Genomic DNA, 19,517 nt, shown 5'->3' with positions numbered 1-19,517 from the left:
TATTCTTGCCAAATATAATATCACTTCAGTGTGCATGCACTTCTTGAGATATTGTTTCTCTGGGTCTTTGCAGATATTGAGGTTGTCAAGTGGACCCCAGGCATATTCCTGCACTGGAGGAATAATAATAGCCTCATTTCACTGATGGCCAGGCTTCCAAGGCCTTCCTATTGTTTTCTAGGTTGTTCACATCTCTCCTCAACTGACATTGAGACATTGCTACATGATGTTAAAATATAATGTATATGGATGATTGGAATTATCTGCTGTTCACTGTTCGATTTTTAGCATTTTTTTTGAAGATAACTTTGTAATTATATTTATGTACAGAAAACTTAAGTGTACATTTAACCCAGCTTAGTGGCGAGTTCTTTAGCCTTTGCCTTTTCCAGCTTGGCAATGCGAGCCACAGACTTAGGACCCAGGACGTTGCCTCCCCAGTGGCGGCGGATCTCGTCATATCTGTCATTGTAATTGGTCCTAATAGCTTCCACCAGCTTAGCCAGAGCACCCTTGTCTTCCGAGTTCACCTGTGTGAAGGCAACAGTGGTGCACGTCTTCCTGTGGACCAGGCGCCCCAGCCTGGCCTTTCCCTTGATGATGCAGTAGGGCACCCCCATCTTTCGACACAGGGCAGGCAGGAAAACCACCAGCTCAATGGGGTCTACATCATGGGCAATCACCACCAGCTGAGCCTTCTTGTTCTCCACCAAAGTGGTGACTGTATTGACCCCTGCTCGGAGGACAGGGGGTCTCTTAGTTGGGACGTCCCCTTTGCCAGCAGCTTTCTTCTCAGCGCGGGCCAGCAGCCTCTGCTTCTTCTCCTGCTTTGTCTCTGGCCTGTACTTGTGGGCAAGCTTAAGCAGCTGAGTCGCTGTTTGCCTGTCCAGGGCCTGGGTGAACTGGTTGATGGCAGGAGGTACTTTGAGCCGCTTATAGAGGATGGCTCTTTGCGCTGCAGCCTGATGTAAGGGGGCCATTTGACCCAGCGCGTGAGATCTCTTTTTTTTTGGGCTGGATGTCCTGCTCAATGCCGAAGTTCTTAGGCCTTTTCTCAAACAAAGGATTAACCACCTTTTTGGCCTCTTGTTTCTTGACCACGGCGGGGGCCGGGGCCACCTTCTTCCCCTTGGCCTTCTTTCCTTTGGGCATCTTGCTCGGCTGGAGGAGAGAGCGATTTTTAGCATTTTTAAAAGCTGAGAAAATATGCAGGCCTGTGGGATCTCTTACCCCTTTCTCTTGGGCATGAGAGAATGACATCAGATCTAAGATCATCCTGGATTATCCTGCCGAATTGTGCTGCTGTGTATGGGATACACAGTGACATGGCAGGTCCTCACCAGGCCTTTTCCACCCCTAGGTCTGAAACACTGCAGCAGAAGCTTGCCCAGGGCCCAGGCCAGGACTACAGCTCTCAGAGACAGAACTGTCCACCAGGATCACTGAGGGTGCAAAGATTGACAACACCTCCCGCATCTCAGTCTTCATAACCATACCAACCTTTGGCTGAATTTGAAAGACCTTGAGATGTGCATGGAACACGCCTCTCGTTTAACCTTTTGACTCCCTGTCCATCAACAACCAACCACTCCGAATTAGGCAGGGCTACATTCCTCCTGAAGAGATTCTTACCATCTTGCCTGCCGTTCTGCTATGTTTGCAAGGCCAGCAACAGACTGGAGGTACATGTTGCAAAATATCCTGCGATTGAATGCAGCCTAACTTTCCTGCTGTATTTGTTTTTTGGTTTGAAGTTTGATTGTTTTATGTCTTTGGTTTTCTTTGTTTACATTCAAAATTTTGTTATTTTATTTGTTAACTTTTTGTTTTTTTAATTAATATGCTATATTCCTAAGGCTATATACATTGAACTATTTGACTCCCCACTTTAAGATGTTGTTGAATAAATTAATTTTTGCCTATAAATAAAAATGTGACCTCTAACCCTTCACTCACAAGACTGTCCTGAGTCATGTCTGGTTCTTCCTCCTGTAACAGCACAAGTGTAAGGCAACAGTGGTTTTCTGCAAGTCTCATGCAGCTTAGGCTTCATCATCAGTTCACAGCCAGAGCTCACAGGAAACTGTGCTCCTGATGTAGACAGTGTGTCATGCTCTGTGGGACCCACCTTCATGGTGAAAAATATCCTTGCTGTATCCTTGTGCTCACAAATTTAGCTTCCTTTATAATGACAAACAAAGGAGAAACACAGAAGTATTTCTCTAATACATTAGAGGAAATAAAAACATTCAGTATGGGAATATAAAAGAGATCAGGACACACAGAGCTACCGCCTGTGGATTCCTTGAAATATAGCATCAGCTATGAATGCGGATTTAATGAATTCCACCAATTTTGGAGGAACGAATATTTTTATTATTCTTGTTGGAGGTTTCTTTGTTGTTATTCTTGATAATGATATTTTTGCTGAGTTCTTTTTGATATGTATCATGGCTTCTTTTGTGGGGGAGGTGTTTCAATTTTGAATTATTTCCTTTTTGCAATTTTTAGTGGGTTTTTTAATGTATACTTCAAATAGTGTGCCCCTTCCCAGTTTCAGCTCATAAAGACCCCTATTCTCTCCCCACAATCCCTGCCTCCATGAAGGAGCTACCCTACAGGCCCACTCTTTCCCTCCCACCTCTCCATGTGTGGTCGTACGCTATTCTGCCAGTGGCCAGCAGAGGGCAGTGGATTTCACCTGGTCCTGAAGTGACAGAGGATTGTTTATCACCTCTTAGATCCTCTGGGATTCAAATTCTCACACGAATGAGTCAGTCATGTCTCAGTCCCCATCCTGAACTTTTGTTCTTCCTTGTGTGGTGCCTTAGTTGGACTAGATCACACCCTAGTAAAGGGAGAAGTTTCTTGAGACCTGTAGAAACACAGGAGTAGTCATGATAATGGTCAAAACTGCCAGGCATCCATGTAGGGCATTAGTGGGGTCAGGATCCTGCCTCAGCAGCTCAGCATTGTCAGGGTTGGGGTAGATCTCTCACATCTCATCCTGGAAGGCAATGCAGGTTCAGGCCCATCAGATGAAGTGAAGAATTGTGGAGCTCTCCTGGGAGTGGAGCTGGTGAGTAAATCACATTGATGAACAATCAGTGTTGAGGGCAAGCCTCAGGCTAGCCTGGGCTATGGAGCCTACAGCAGAGCCCACACAGCTCTGGAGGAGAATGTTTGTGTTCTCGTCTAGGAATGGAGAGGGGTGGTAGATGCTGCTCTTTTACCACATTAGATCTCACAGTATAGTAGGAAGTGTTTTTTTCCTCTGTAAATAAGTGATTCCTGTGCTGTTCCACTAATGATGTGACTTTTCTTTTTCTTTTTTCTATTTTTCGGAGCTGGGGACCGAACCCAGGGACTTGCTTGCTAGGCCAGCGCTCTATCACTGAGCTAAATCCCCAACCCCATTATGTGACTTTTAAGACCATATGTCAGAGACATGATGCTTGGAGGAAGGAATTCCATGGGTCTATAGATTTCTGGTGTCAATCCAAGGTCAAAACGAATCTACTCTTCATGTATGACAGAGAGAGACACAGAGAACATCATTGTAGATACAGAGCTCCTTCTGTTCATGACTGAGGTGATCAGAGTGTGAACTGTCTCAGCAAGTCCAGGATTTGCCTCCAACTCTGCAAACCTGAGCTCCTTCCCTAAGACCCATGTGGTTTAAGGAAAGAGCAAACCTGCCACACTCTGTCCTCTGATTTTAACGTTTTTGTAGGTGCAAGGTCGTAGCCCACAGAGACTGAGACATCTAGCTAATATTCCTATCTCATGCTCTAATCCCTCCCTCTGATGTAATCATGAAGATGTATTATTTGGGCTTCATTTGAGGGATTTCATTGGTATTTATTTTTGCTGCCTAGAAGCTATGGGAACTAGGAAGGCCTGCAGCAGAGCATTTCATCCCATGAACCAATGGCTTAAGGGAATGTGATCACTGAGAATGTGTAACTGAGCTGAGATTTACACTCTGCCTTTTTTTGGATTCTTTTAATTTACATTTTAAATGTTATCTCCATTCCTGGTTTCCCCTCCAGAAACCTGATATCCCACCCATCCCTGCCTCTATGAGGGTGGTCCCTCTCCTACCTACCCACTTTCTCCTCTGTGCCACCCTGACAGTCCTTTACTCTAGGAAATTGATCCTTGAGAGAACCAGTAGTCTTTCCTCCCATTGATGTCAGACATGGCTATCCTCTGCTACATGTGCATAGCAGATGGAACTATAGCTTCATCTCTATGTTCTCTTTGGGTGATGGTTTATTCCCTGGGAACTCTGGGGGGATCTGGTTCGTTGATATTGTGTTCTTCTTATGGGGTTGCAAACCCCTTCAGCTACTTCATTCCTTTCTTTAATTCCCACATTGGGACCCAGTTTCCAGTTCATCAATTGGCTGCAAGTATCTGCCTCTGTATTTGTCAAGCCCAGGCAGAGACTCACAGCAGACAGCTATATCGGCCTCCTGTCAGCATCCACTTCTTGTCATCTGCAATGTTGTCTGGGCTTGGAGTCTCTACATGGGTTGGATCCCTCAGTTGGGCCAGTCTCTGGATGGCCTTTCCTTCACTCTTTGCTACACATAGTGCCTCCATATATGCCCCTGTGAGTATTTTTGTTCCCCTTCTAAGAAGATCTGAAGTATTGAGTCTAGCTTGAGTCTCGGTTCCCTCACTTTTGGGGATTTTAACTTTTAAGAATGGACAGAAAGTTTACAATTTGATGTTTGCCCTATACCTGAGCACCTATGTTGCCAGGACAATGGAGTTTTCACTGCACAAAATGGGATTGTAAGAGAGAGACTTCATAAAAATACAAGGGTTAATATACTGAAACGATGCCCCCCTCTCAAGGCACACTCAAAGAAACAATGTACTCCAACTTGCATACATTTAAAGGTGTAGGAGAAAGATATTGGCCTCTGGGAAACAGCAAATACTTTGGGAATTCGACTATATGTCACATGAATGGCCCATGTTTTATACATTTCAGGGAGAAGAATCTCCCTCATCCAAGGTCTTCAGATCTTCGGGTGTTAACAAAGATGTTCTATCCATATCAAGGCCTTAACCAACTCTCCCTATCCTCAGAACTGAGTGGTAATGGAGCAGTGAGAACTCTGAAGCTCTGGAAGGAGAGTGTGCGAATGAGTGCTCCCTGGCTCAAAAGTGAGTCTCTGGAAAAGGCACTGCAGACACTGGTCAGTCAGGGTAGAGGGAGTTAGCAAGGAAGCTATGGCATTTCCCAGTGACATCACTGGTAGGGTCTTCCCTGGAAATTCTCTTGTATCCAAGAGAACCCTAGAGTCTTCTGTGATGTCACCAGTGTTGTGGTGACACCAACTCCCTGTGTGCTATCCCTTCAGAGTCTAATGGGTTCAGAAGCAGGCATGTTCTCCAGGATCCTCAGTCTCTTTCGGAGGGATGATCGTATACATGCCTCCAGATCAAGGCAGAATGAGTCCATCCTTCTATCACGTTGGGGAAGAAGACGAAAGAAATCATTCTGGGGAAGGCCCAGTGAGTATACAGCAGGGAATTCTTTATGTCTTTCATAAAGTCCTCTATCATTATCAAAAAACGCGATTTTAAATCTAAATCTTGCTTTTCTGGTGTGTTTGGATATCTAGTATTTTCTTTCTCACCAGGCCTTTATGTCTTCCTCCCCTAGGTCTGAAATATTCCAGCAGAAGCTTGAACAGTGCACAGACCAGGACTACAGCTCTCAGAGACAGAACTGTCCACCAGGAGCACTGAGTGTGCAAAAATGTCAACGACTCCCCAATCTCAGTCCTAATGGCAATCTTGGGCTGCATTTTGTTCTTTTCTTTGCCTTCCTATGTGTGAGGCATCCTTCATGTTGTCTAGCGTCTGACCCAGGAAAAGTCTCTTTGGAGGGCTTCAGTGGAGTGCTGAGGGACATCAAGAACTGCTGGGCATCCAGGAGGAGTCTTAAGAGTGACAATTTTTGCTAGTCCTGATGGGTCATCAAGTATAATTTCATGGAGTTCAATAATGCCAATTTGAAAGACTTTGAGATATCGCCTGAACATGTCTCAGGCTTAACCTTGGGAGGACTTGTCCATCTACAATAAACCATCCCCAATGAGGCCTGTCTATACTCATCTTGAAGAAATTGTTACCATCTTGCCTGCCTTTCTGCTGTGTTTACAAGGCCAGCAACAGGCTGTAGGTGTTTGTTGCCAATCTGCAGCAATTGAATGCTACTTAACTCATCTGTTTTATCTGGTTTTTGGTTTGAAGTTTGATTGTTTTATGTGTTTCGTTTTCTTTGTTTTCATTTGAAATTTTGTCCTTTATTTGTTATCTTTTTGTTTTTGTAATTAATTTGCTATATTCCTAGGGCTATAAACATTGAACGCATTGACTCTACACTTTAAAATGTTGTTGAATATATTAATGTGTGCTTATAAGTAAAAATGTGACCCTTCACTCATAAGAACCTCTTGTATTCATATGTTGTTCCCTGTCCTGTAATAGAACAAGTCTCAGACAACGATGGTTTTCTGCAAGTCTTATGCAGCTTAGCCTTCATGATTAGCTCACAGCCAGCCAGAGCTGCACTAGAAACTGTGCTCTCAATGTGATTATTATGTCATACTCTGTGGATCCCGACTTCATAATGAAAAAGTATCCTTGCTGTATCCTTGTGCTCATAATTTTAGCTACCTTTATAATGAACTACTCTGTGGCTAATCATGTTGGACAAAGGAGAAACACAGAAGTATTTCATACAGTACAGGAAATAAAAACACGCAGTAAGGGAATATAAAAGATATCAGGACACAGAGAGCTGTATGCCTCTGTTTTTCTTGAAATATAGCATCAGCGATAAATGCAGAGCATAGATAATAAATTCCATGAATTTTGGAGGGACGGATATTTTTATAATTATTATTTTTGGTTGTTTGTTTGTTGTTCTTCTTAATAATGACAATTTTTGCTGAGTCCTTTTCTATATATTTGGTACTTTCTTTTGGGGGAGGGTGTTTGATTTTTGAATTATATCTTTTTTAATTTTATAAGTGGGTATTTTCTTTATCTAAATTTCAAATATTATGCCCATTCCAAGTTTCCACTCAGGAAACCCCTATCCTATCCCCCCAAACCCTGCCTCCATTAGGGTGCTCCCCCACCAGCCCACCCACTCCCTCCCTCCTCCCCATGTTTGTTTGCATGCAATTCTGCCAAAAACCAGCAGAGGGCAGTGGATGTCACCTGAACCGGAAGTGACAGAGGATGTTAATTGCCCCCTAGGTTCTCTGGGATTCAAATTCTCAAACAGATGAGCCATGTCTCCAGTCCCTGTCCTGGACTTTGTCCTTCGTGGGGTGAATTAGTTGGACTGAATCTCACACACACACACACACACACACACACACACACACACACACACACACACACACACACAAAGGGAGAAATTTCTTGAGACCTGTGGGACGCATACAGGAATAGTTATGCTAATTAGGCATTTGGGTTCAGGATCAGGCCTCAGCATCTCAGCATTTTTAGGGTTCAGGCAGATCTCTCACAATTATTCCCGGAGGGCCATGCAGATGAGGCCCATCAGTACACCGATTTCCAGATGACCTAGGACCTGTCAGACAACCTGGCCAACCCTTGCTGTGCCACACCAGCCAGTGGAAAGGACCAAGCCTCTGTTCTGTTAGGCCTGCCCATGGCCCCTGCTGAGTACCCTTCAACTTCAACTTCTAGGGTTAAAACCTTTGAAGGATTCCTCCATAAATGGTTGTCTTTTCTGTCCCTGTGTCTCTGTTACTTTCTAGAATTGGTGAGCCAGTTCTACAGGGTCCTCATGAAACCTAGCCCACCCCATTGTCACCTGCCATTCGCGGTGATGTCGCACGTTAGCCTTGGCAATGTGTGCGTTGTCTCTGCTTTTGTTGTACAGTCAGTACTATAAAATCTGTTTTGAGTTTTATAACTTTGTAGCATTTTAGATAAGGTCGTGTTTGTACTTGTGTAGAGTGAAAGGACTGTTGAATAAACCTAGGGTTAGAATGCAAAAAAAAAAAAAAATAGATGGGAGAGGAGCGGTTGATGCTGCTCTTTTACCCCTGCAGCTCTCACAGTGTAATGGGAAGCGTTTCATTCTGATGAACAAGTGATTCTCGTGATGCTTCCCTCAATCATGTAACTTCTAAGACTATATCATGATGCTTGGAGGAAGGAATCTCATGGGTCTCCAGATTTCTGGTGTCAAACCAGAGTAAAAACGAATCTACTCTTCATGAATGACAGAGATATACACAGAGAACATCACTGTAGATACAGAGCTCCTTCTGTTCATGACTGAGGTGATCAGAGTGTGAGCTGTCTCAGAAAGTCCAGGATTTGCCTCCAACTCCCCAAACCTGAGCTCCTTCCCTAAGACCCATGTGGTTTAAGAAGCCAAGCACCCAAGGCAAAAAAACCCTCAAACCAATGTCTAATCACATTGTAAAACTCAATACCTGATGTCCTGTGACATTTTAGGTGGGAGATTTTAAATGCCTGCCTTTATGTCATTGGTTAGTTTGGCACTGTTCAAGTTGTGCACATTGAGCTGATTTAATATTGGTATATCATATACATCCAATAACTCATCACTACTTTAAAAGAATATTCTAGTTTGCTGGAATATAACTTTAAAAAGGCTTGTGTTTTCTCCAGTCTCCTCCCTTCTTTTTAATTTTATTATTTCACCCCTTTCTTTCTTTTCCCTAACTTGACCAGAAGGTATGACAATCCTGTTATTATTTTCCATGAATCAACTCTTCCTTCAATTGATTATATTTTTTTTTTTGTTTTTTTTCCTTTTTCTTTTTTTCGGAGCTGGGGACCGAACCCAGGGCCTTGCACTTGGTAGGCAAGCGCTCTACCACTGAGCTAAATCCCCTCAATTGATTATATTTTTATCCTCATTTTACTCATTTCAGCCATGATGAGTTGGATATATATGTAATATCCCTTCCACAAGGCTCAAAGGCCATCATGAAAGATGGGGCAAAGAGACTGTCAGTGCCCAAATTGAGGGGGTGATCAGAGGGAAAGAGTATCTTTCAGATATGAGGAGTGCTGCCTCATGGCAGCTGTGGTTCCCTGCACAGCTTCAAGCCAGTCAACAGTCAAGAGTGCAGTGAAAAGGCCTGAGAGCCCCTACTCCTAACTGACATACTATGGACAGTTACTGTCTTCTGTTGGAGAATTGAACAATTTTTTGTAAGAGTTTATTATGGGGTTATTAAACAGTAATTTAATGTAGAAGATATGCAAACATAGAATTCAAAGAAATAGAGAGTGATGTGTGTGGAATACATCGTAGGAATATCATCAAAATACATTGGTGGAAATTCTCAGACAATGAAACTTTTAAAGTTTATTCATCAATATTATGGACATAGAGAACGTTTTATTACAGAGGGGGATGTTTCTTTAAGTGACTGTAATGAATTCTGTTAGCTAGAACATGTGTTCCAATTCTATGAGTTTAATGAGAGATCATTATCTAATTTGTCATTAATAAACTTTTTAAGTGGCTATTTACAAAAATAGTAAACATTATTTACAGGTACATATTCAACGATGAGCTTATATAAAATATATTCAAAAAACCAAACCACTATATATCAAGAAAAAAATTAAAATGGACTACATATCTAAACATAATTTTCACAATAGAAGAAACTCAAATGACTACGGAAGTCATAAGAAATATTCATCATTCTTGCACATGACAGAAATGCAAATGAAAATTACTCTGAGATCCCTTTTCACACCTGTCAGAATAACTAAGTTTAATAACAGAGGAGACAACTCAAGTTGCCTGGGTTATGGAGCAAGGGGAACATTGAGATTCTCCTGGTGGGAAAGCGAACTTCTATAGCAACTGTGGAAATCGGTATGCTCTTTCTTCAGGAAGGTGGGAATGGGTGTACCTCAAGATACAACTCCAGGGCATATATCCTAATGTTTACTCGTTCTAGTATAGAGACCCTTGCTCCACCATGTTCAGTGAGGCTCTATTATAACATTCAGAGTTTGGAAATATTCAAGTTGTCCCTTAACAGATGAATGCATAAAGAAAATGTGGTGCATTTACAGATTGGATTGCTGATTAATAACTACAAAAGGAAAAAGGAAAGCTTGTAATTTTCAGGACAGTGAATGGATCTAGGAAAAGTCATCCTGGATGAGGTGATCCAGATTAAAGCAGATAAATGGGATACATATTCACTTTAATCTGAATGTTAATACTTCAATCTATGTAACTGAATGATCAGTTTAGTGTAAGAGGCTAGGGAAGTGGGCCAGACTGTCCTCATTTTGGGAAGTAGAAATTTACTTATGGATTGCTGAGGGACACTGTCAGGAACAGGAATGACAAATGTGAAGAGACAGGGAGAGGGCAGCAATGGAGGGAATATAAAGAGTGTCAGCTAAAATTAAGGAGCGTTTGGGGCCCTGAATGGAAACCTAATTGAGTAAAAATACTAATTATCTTTTAAAATTTTTTTTATAAAGGTAACTAAAAATTTATTATAAGTGCAAGGACAGAAGATAAAATTGGGTTTATGTATGAAATTTCAATAATAGGTAAGTCACAAATATTATGGATTTTAGCTTTCTTTTTTACGGCATAATTTTTAAATTTACATTTCAAACGTTATCCTCTTTCTGGTCTCCCGTCCATAAACTCCCTATTCCATACCCTCTCCCTCTTCTTCTACGAGCTTGTTAGCCCACCCAATCACCTCTCCCTTCCCACCTCCCTGTCCTGATATTCCCCTACAGTGGCAGGAACAAGGGCTTCTCCTCCCATTGGTGCCCAACAAGGCCATCCTCTGCTACACATGCAGTTGGAGCCATGGGTCTGTCCAAGTGTACTCTTTGGATGGTAGCTCTGGTTGGTTGGTATTGTTGTTCTTATGGGGTTGAAAGCCGATTCAGCTTCTTCAATCCTTTCTCTATCCTCCAATGGGGATTCTGTTCTCAGTTCAATGGTTGGCTACTAGCATTTGCCTCCGTATTTGTCCTGCTCTGGCAGAGCCTCTCAGGACACAACTTTATCAGGCACTCACTTCTTGGCGCCAGCAATATTGCCTGGGCTGGATCCTCAGGTGGAGCAGTCTCTGGATGGCCTTTCCTTCAGTCTCTGCTCCAAACTTTGTCTCCATGTTTCCACCTATGAATATTTTTGTTCCCCCTTCTAAGAAGGACTGAAGAATTGCACTTTGGTTGGCTTTCTTCTTGAGGTTCAAGTGGTCTGTGGATTGTGATTTGGGTAATCCGAGTTTTGAGGCTAATATCTACTTGTCAGTGAGAACATATCATGTGTGTTTTTCTGTGATTGGGTTACCTCCCTCAGGATGATATTTTCCAGTTCCAACCATTTGCCTATGACTTTCATAAAGTCATTGTTTTTGATAGCTGAGTAATATTCCACTGTGTAGATGTACCATATTTTCTGTATCCATTCCTCTGTTGAGGGAGATCTGGGTCCTTTCCAGCTTCTATTATAAATAAGGCTGCTATGAACATAGTGGAACATGTGTCCTTGTCATATGTTGGAGCATTCCTGGGAAGGGGAATAATATTTGAAATGTAGATACAGAAAATATCCAATAAAGATAAAAACAAAAAAATTCAACAATCTAAAGAAAATTAAAATTTGAATGACAGATCCAGAGACTGATTAAAGTGAGCAACATACTTAGACCAGATTTCCCCAAGGATTTAAAATTCTCCAGCCCTGTTTGATGAGACACTCAGTGGTGACCCCCTGCCCTCTTGTCATACATTTCCCCCAACTGTGGGACAGAATCTTACACTCATAAATACCTATTCAGTTGTGGTTCTCCTCACAGATCCATGAGAACCCTGGCTGTGTAATGCACATGGGAAAGAGGAGCAGGTCTGTCTCCTGAACCATCCTGCGGGCTGGTTTGAAAATATGCACTGCCATCTATCCTGCTAACCTCTTGTCTGATGATGACACACAGATGCTCATTGATGAGTGTGTGAGGAAACAGTCATAGTCCGAGGCATCATTCTAGACCTAATGGACACTCCCACACCCCATGACTGACTCTGCTGATGCAGTGTTCTTCACAGATGGGGCATCTTCGTTATATATGGAACCAGGTACACATGGGCTTCAGCAATAAGTGAAATGGTTTGGACCCTTAGAGGTAGAATAGATAGTGGAAAGGAAAATTTATGATCACATACCAAGAAACTCACTATACTTTTGTTACTGGACATGTGCATGGTATGATCTTTAGGGAAAGATGTCTCCTCACTGCTGAAAAAGCAGACATTAAAAACAAAGAGGAGTTCTTGGCACTCCTGGAAATTATATGCTTTCCTTCATGAGTTTCTTGTTTCGAAGCTGAGGACATCAACTTAATGTTTTCCCTGAGGCCAGAGGTAACTGGGGCACAGATGAGGCTACCTGACAAGGGTCCCAAAGAATGATGGAGCCTAATAACATTCTGGAGACACAGTATGATCCACTGATGCTTTAGACTCCATGGTATAACCAAGGGGAAATAGATGATGTAAAAAGAACGAGAGGAGAGACTGAACCAAAAGCATGTTGGTAGACACCAGAAAAAGAATCCTTCTGCCAGACGGATATTGGTCAGGTTATGGTAACTAACCATCACCAAGCTACCTGTCTGGGATCCACAATACTTGCTGAGTTGCTCAGGACAAGGTATGTTGTAATGAGACTTGACAGACTGGCCTGAAATATCTAAACAGTGTCAGGTTTGTAGTAAAGTAAATATAAATAGAAATACTGTACCCTGAACAGAGCCAACACTTCAGTCAATTCTGATAAACTGGCTTCACTGATCTCTAGCCTCCTAGGATCAAAGGAGGATAAAAGGACATGCTTGTTTTAATGATACCTTTTCTGGGTGGGAAGATGCTTTTTCCACCAGAATGAAAGTCTCAAAGACAGGATAAACAGCTCCACCATGTATTGGTTCAACAATTTTACCACTCCCTTAGAATTGTGTCACACAAGCTGAGCATTACTTGCCAAATCTTGTCAATTAACAGTGAATGATACATGCCTAGATATGAACCTTCAATATGCATGCAGACCTCAGAGTTCTGGCAACATGCAAATAAAGAAAACATTATAAAACTCTCATTAGAGTCCAGGAAAGGATAGAAAGACCTCCTTCTTACTTTGGGTCTACTGTAGCCTACATAGGGTGGAATTCAAATCTATAATATTGTTTGAAATATCTTCCCCATTGCTTCGCAGTCTCAGAGATCAGCAGTTGGTCAAATTCTCTAACCATATTCTTTCTCATTTTTCAGGCTATCCAGTTTCCCATAAAAACTCTTCATTTGATTACTCGAGAGAATCAGTGGACTTCTGACTTCCCCAACATGCCCCCCCTTTGAGCCTTGTCATAGTGATCAGGCATGGCAGATGTAGCCAAATTCAGTGCAACTCATGTGGAAAGGAATTTTCTGATTTTTCCACTCTTATACCTATTAGGTTAGGCACATTTACTAGTGAAACCAGGTAACAAAGGCAAAAGTCACAGATGACAGTGCCAAATGATCTTCCTCCTGAACTTATGGACCCACTAAAATTCAGGATTGCCCATGCCTCAGGCCTTTCCACTCCCTGTCCATCCTCCTAGGTCTTAGGTTTTGTCTCAGTCCAGGATCATGGTCCAACTCCCAACACCCTAAAGCCTGCATCTGGGAACTCAGGAAGGTAAATAGCTAAGGTGGTGACAGACCACAAACCTACAGGCCACGTTGACTTTAACTCACCGATTCTACTTTAATTGTGTGATATTGGAGAAAGTGAGGATGTGGGACTTTATCTTTTGAAGGGACAAAAAATTTACAATTTGATGTTCACACTAACCTCAGCACCTATGTTGCCTATAGAAGGGGATTTTTATTAAAAAAAATGGGATTGAAAAACAGAGATTTTGTGAAAACACACATATGAATAATTCAAAAAATGCCCAAACTCAAAGCATGCATACTAAGAAAATATAATGGAACTTGCATAAAATTAAATGTGCATGACAAAGATACTGGATTTCGGGAAAAAGGAAAACCTGGAGAAATGGACTGTATCTCACATGAATGGAATCTGGGGGTAGATGTATCTTGGAGAAGAATCTCTGTCATCCAAGGTCACTAGAGCTTTGGGTCCAACAAAGATCTCCTTCCCATGTAAAGACCCTAACCAACTCTCCCCTTCCAAAGCACTTGACTTGTAATGAACAGAGAGATATCTCCAGTTTTGGAAGAAGAGGGTGCCAAGGGGTTTCCCCTGGGTCATAGGTGAAGCTCCCAGAATTGGCACGTCAGAAATTGGTCAATTTGTGGAGAACTAGTTTGCAGATAGGCCATGGCAATTCCTAGTGACATCATCAGTTGTATCTTCCTTAAACAATCTCTCTCTTTTTTTTCCGGGGCTGGGGACCGAACCCAGGGCCTTGTGCTTGCTAGGCAAGCGCTCTACCACTGAGCTAAATCCCCAACCCCCCTAAACAATCTCTTGTATGCAGGAGAGTTCTAGAACCTTCTGTGATGTCACCAGTGTTTTGGTTACACTTGCCTGTGAGGTATTTCTTCAGTGGCTACTGGGTTCGCAAACAGGCAAATGGTCCAGGCTGCTCAGGCTATTTTGGAGGAAAACTGAAGGAAAAGAAGATACAGACAGAAGCAGAAGGAAGTCAGACTTCTGTCTTTGTGTAAAATAGGAAGAAAGAAATGGTCCTGGGGAAGGCACAGTGAGGCCTGGGCAGTTTGGGGAGAGCTTTCTAGAGCATGTAGTCTTGAGCCTGGCAGCCCAGCACAAGGGCTTATAATCTGGAGCCTAGGACTTCCTAAATGGTAGACCCGGAATCAAGAATTTCTGATGATTAGTCTGGCAGATGGCCAGGAATTGCCCAGCCTGCAGCTGCTTTGCTGAGAACTCTTTTGCCTCCAGGAGCTGGGTGAGAAGAACAATGTCCTGCTCAGCATAGGGTGTCGAAGCCCTTCATCCACAGCAGATTTCTGTAGGATACATGAGTATGTGGTCCCAGGAATAAGAGGGATACTCCACTGGTCATGTATCAAAGTTGCAGATAGTCATCACGTTTAAGTTGGGGCCAGGCCTGTGGCACAGGCTCCTGGAAAGTTCTTGGAAAGGTAGTTTATTCCTTCAAGCCCCCTCAAGGAGGTCAAGCAGGTCCCCCTCACTCATTTTGGTTCCCTGGATCTGCTGCCCCCGGGGTCAAGGACAATAGGTTTAATAAGCACCTTGAAGACCCAGGAACAAAGAGCAAGGATGTGGCCTGTCCTGGGCTGGGGTCGTCCAGGATTTGGCCTGAATTTGTGAACCATGAATCCTAAGTTCAGAGGGTTATTTGCTCCTTGGCCAGGCCCAACCACAGACTAAAACTTTGAAGCTGAGGTGCACAAGATACAACAGCAGAAGGTGGTATGAGACCTGTAGAAAATGCCCCCAGAGATAAATGAGGCCTTGGATAATTGCCAGAGGCTTACTGAAGAAAATCAGTGTTACTGGCGATTAACCAGCAAGGCCAAGACCTCAGCACTAAGCACAGAATATATCTGACTGTCTTTGTCTTTGATGTGTGTGTCAGTGTGTGTCTGTGTCTGTGTGTGTATGTGTGCATGTACGAAGGTATGGGCCAGCATATCTGTGACCAGAATGTGCGTGTATAGTGGTAGGTACTTCTGTTGATCTTTTTGGTATGAGTGCTAGTATATACGTGTGTGTGTGTGTGTGTGTGTTTGTGTAGATATGCACTCATTTTTTCTATATATTTGCATGTTCACTTGCTCAAGGACCATAGTGATGGTGTTATGGGCCAACTTTAATGAGAAAAGTACTCTGTCAGTTCACTTTGCATCCATTAAATGTCAAATACTGCACCCCCTTATTCTGCATCTCGACCTACCTCCGAGAACAAAAGGACACAAAAACTGAAACTGTATAAAGTCAGATTTTCAAGTGTTTGTGGAGACAAGAACAATTATCTGCATTGAAATACTTTGGATGAAACCAAAACAGCATGGTACATGGAGGCTGCTGTGCAAATCAATGTGCCTGAGAGGTAAGGAAGGCTGACGAAAGTTCCTATCTCCCCTCTGCTCTTAGCGAATAGTGACTGCCCATGAAAAGCTTTGGTGCCTCATTGTGTCTTCCCAGGACCCTGGTTTGTTTTCCTTATTGCCTGCTACCATTTTCTTTCCAGCTTTGACAAACCTTGGCCTAGAATCCTTGGCCTTGGAGTTTGGACTGGATTTTATTCTTTGAAAGATTCAGTTGTTCAGAGTTTCACCTGCATCCAGCAGAGCTTCCATAGCTACGCTGAGGTGAAATAACAGGGTTGTCTCAGACAGACCTTATAGGCTCATGAGAGTCTAAAGCACTCACCCTGTGTTCTGTGTGTGACCCTCTGTAACTTCCGTTTTTCACAGTCATTCATTTAGAAATAAAAATCAGCCTCAAGGAGGGTTGGGAGAAATGAGGCCCATCAGAGATTGCTGGTGGTGTCAAATGGGGAAGCCCTGTGAGAAGCCATGTGCAACCATTCAAAAAAGTTGGACTGTAGTCCCCATTGACCCAGTGATTCCAGAACAAGAAGTAGGTGTCCACAGAGAAACTCATGCCCATCATGGTTTTCTCATTACGTCTCAGAACAGCCCTGAAGTAGAAAACATTCAGATGTCCATCGGCTATTCAGTAAAAATTACAGTGTGGCCCAGACCTTTCATGGACTACTGCTCAGTACGAGATAATACGAGCAAGCATTTGGCCTTGATCAAGTCAGTCTTATAGTATTCAAACTATCCCTGACACAGTCACCTTACAGGGACAAATGTTTTAGTGTGGACACGGGTTGTGGAGACTTCCTAGTTGACAGGCTCATAGGTTTGCACCCAAAGTTAGGCAGGCTATGGCAAAGGGAGCTCCTATTGGAAGAAGCTGCTCTCTCTGAAGCAACTGAGAATCAGTGAGCAAGAAGTAGAGCCTGGTTCACCACCATCCAGTGGGCCTTTGCTGGAAATCATACCTACTCTGGGAACTTGCTAGGTAGGTTTGGGTAACAAGATAAGACCTCATGGTTCCAATGTGTTCATTAGGGGAAAGCACTTCATTGACTGAGCTGTCTGTACCCTATGACCTCTATGTTCTTATCCCATCCAAAGAATGTTAACTTATACCACCATAGTATCCTGGTTTATCTCTAATAGCATTAACTGGGAAACTAAGCATGCTACTACACTGTACTATGCTTGTGTATGTGCACACATGTACCTGTGTGTTCAGAAGAGTCTATGTATGTGTGTGTGTATGTGTGTGTGTGTATGTGTGTGTGTCTGTTTGGGTGTGTATGTTTGTGTATGTGTGTGCACAATGCATGCATGCCTACATTGATAGTACAATTTTCTAATAACCAGGAGGAGGAAGGATTGGAGAAAACGCTACAGATCTTTGTGATGTCTCTGAAATTAGTAGGAAGTAAGGCTAAGAAGAGCCAAGTGGGTTCCCTGCACCTGTATATTGTCCTTTGGGGGTGTATGGCCATCTACATGGCTCTCAGCCTGGGTCAGCTAAAGAACTCTTCAGAGTATTGATCTGGCCCACTAAACGAGAACTTCTGTCCATGAACAATATATATGATGCTTAGAGTTTTAGGGGAACGTGTTCCACTTTTTCCCTTCTGAGCTCTCTGAGCACATGGTTCCTTAAATCTCCCCACAAATAGTCCTTTCAGTTGTGCTAAACCTTGCAGGGGCATAGTTCCTTACAGAAGACAGTGAGTCCTCTGGCTGCTTTTATTCCTCATGCACCTCACTCTTAGAGGTCAGAGCCTACCCTTGGGAGGATTTGCGTGCAGCGCACTCTTGTTGATTATAGGATTTCTGCAGCGTGCATGGACTCATGGGAAATGGTTTCTCCAGGTGCTGGCAAATTTAGTGGTTGACAAGTGGAACCTAGGCAGGTTCCTCACTGTAGGAACGGTCAAAGCCTTCACTGCAATGCTCTTCAAGCTCAGTAGAAGACCTCCACATTGTTTTCTAGGTTGCTCATATCTCTCCTAAGCTGAGATTCTGCCACTGCTACACTTTTATTTTTCAATATAGTATATCTGAACTATTGGAGAAATATTTTTTTGTTTGTTTTGTAGTCCAGGTCGGTGGATAGTTCACAGCTCAGTTTCTCTCAGTTATTAAAGGGTGAGGAAAGATCCAGACCCAGGTGCTCTCTGACCCTTCTCCCTTGAGGGTGCAGGGAATGACCTCAGCTGAAAGGTCATACTGGATTTTCCTGCTGAATCAAGCTGGTGTTTGCTGGATAGCTGAAATGGCAGGTCCTCACCAGGCCTTTTTCTCCTCCTCCCCTAGGTCTGAAATACCGTAGCAGAAGCTCAAACAGGGCACAAACCAGGACGAGAGCTCCCTCAGAGAGCACTGTCCACCAGGAACACTGAGTGTGCAAAGCAAGTGAACCACCATTGCTTCTCATCCCTGTAACCATGGCTTCTCATCCCTGTAGCCATGGCAATCTTGAGCTGCATTCTCTTCCTTTACATATTTTCCTATTTGTGAATAGGCCTTGATTTTGCCTAGCCTCTGACCCATCCACAGTGCTTCTGGATCTGATTGCCTCTCCTTCTCTGACAGCACCCTTGAGAGAACTGTCAAGGGGCAAAGAATGCCCTGACAACTTGAACACAACATTCTCTGCACTAGGATCAAAGCCTCCTCAGAAAGACACCTTTTTGTAGATGTGAACTCATCAGTGAGGCAAATACCAACTGAGGTCTGGTAATGCAGCCGGAATCTCATCCACATGTCTGTTGGCTAACTACTCCATGGGGAAAGAAAATTAGTTTCAGATACATAACGCGAGGTACGTGAATTGCTCAGAATTCTGACCCTCAACAACAAGTAACCCCAATAAAGGGCACAACAATATGGAAGATAGGTTGTTGGGAAAGCGTTACTCTACCAGAGGCTTTGGTCACTGACTGAGTCCTCAGTTTTCAATATAAGGTGTTGAAGCTGTCATGGAATCCTGTGTTGATGCCACACTCTTATCCAAACAGAGCACACCCAAATGCATCCTATTCTTACTGCAGTTCAGTGTTGAAGGTACTCCTTATCACACATATGTGATGCTAAAGTTAATGCTCTACGCAGATGACAGAAGTCCCTCATTCCTCGTGTTGGTCATTTGTTTTTCCATAAGGAAAACAGCTGGGTATTCTTCAGTTTCATACCTGGACTAAATGACTGATTCTTAAAATGGATTTATAGAGGACATCTGGGTCGTCTTTGACATTTTGTGACAGGAGGATGCTCCCTCTGCATTTGTGTCTAGAATAAGCATGCACAGGCATGTGTTGGCTGAATGGATCATGTAGTAGCCACCACATTACAGGATCAGCCTGATGTAGACTTTATTCTTTATC

The 19,517-nt window shown here is 43.0% G+C and overlaps 1 pseudogene; it reads right to left on the bottom strand.

The window, feature by feature from the left end:
* Positions 1–347: 347 nt before the first annotated feature.
* LOC116889328 lies at positions 348–1,158 on the bottom strand (annotated as a pseudogene).
* Between the last annotated feature and the right edge of the window lie 18,359 nt (positions 1,159–19,517).

Source organism: Rattus rattus, chromosome 1 (assembly GCF_011064425.1).
Source record: "Rattus rattus isolate New Zealand chromosome 1, Rrattus_CSIRO_v1, whole genome shotgun sequence".
NCBI lineage: Eukaryota > Metazoa > Chordata > Mammalia > Rodentia > Muridae > Rattus > Rattus rattus.
This window is presented reverse-complemented; position numbering and strand designations above follow the sequence as displayed.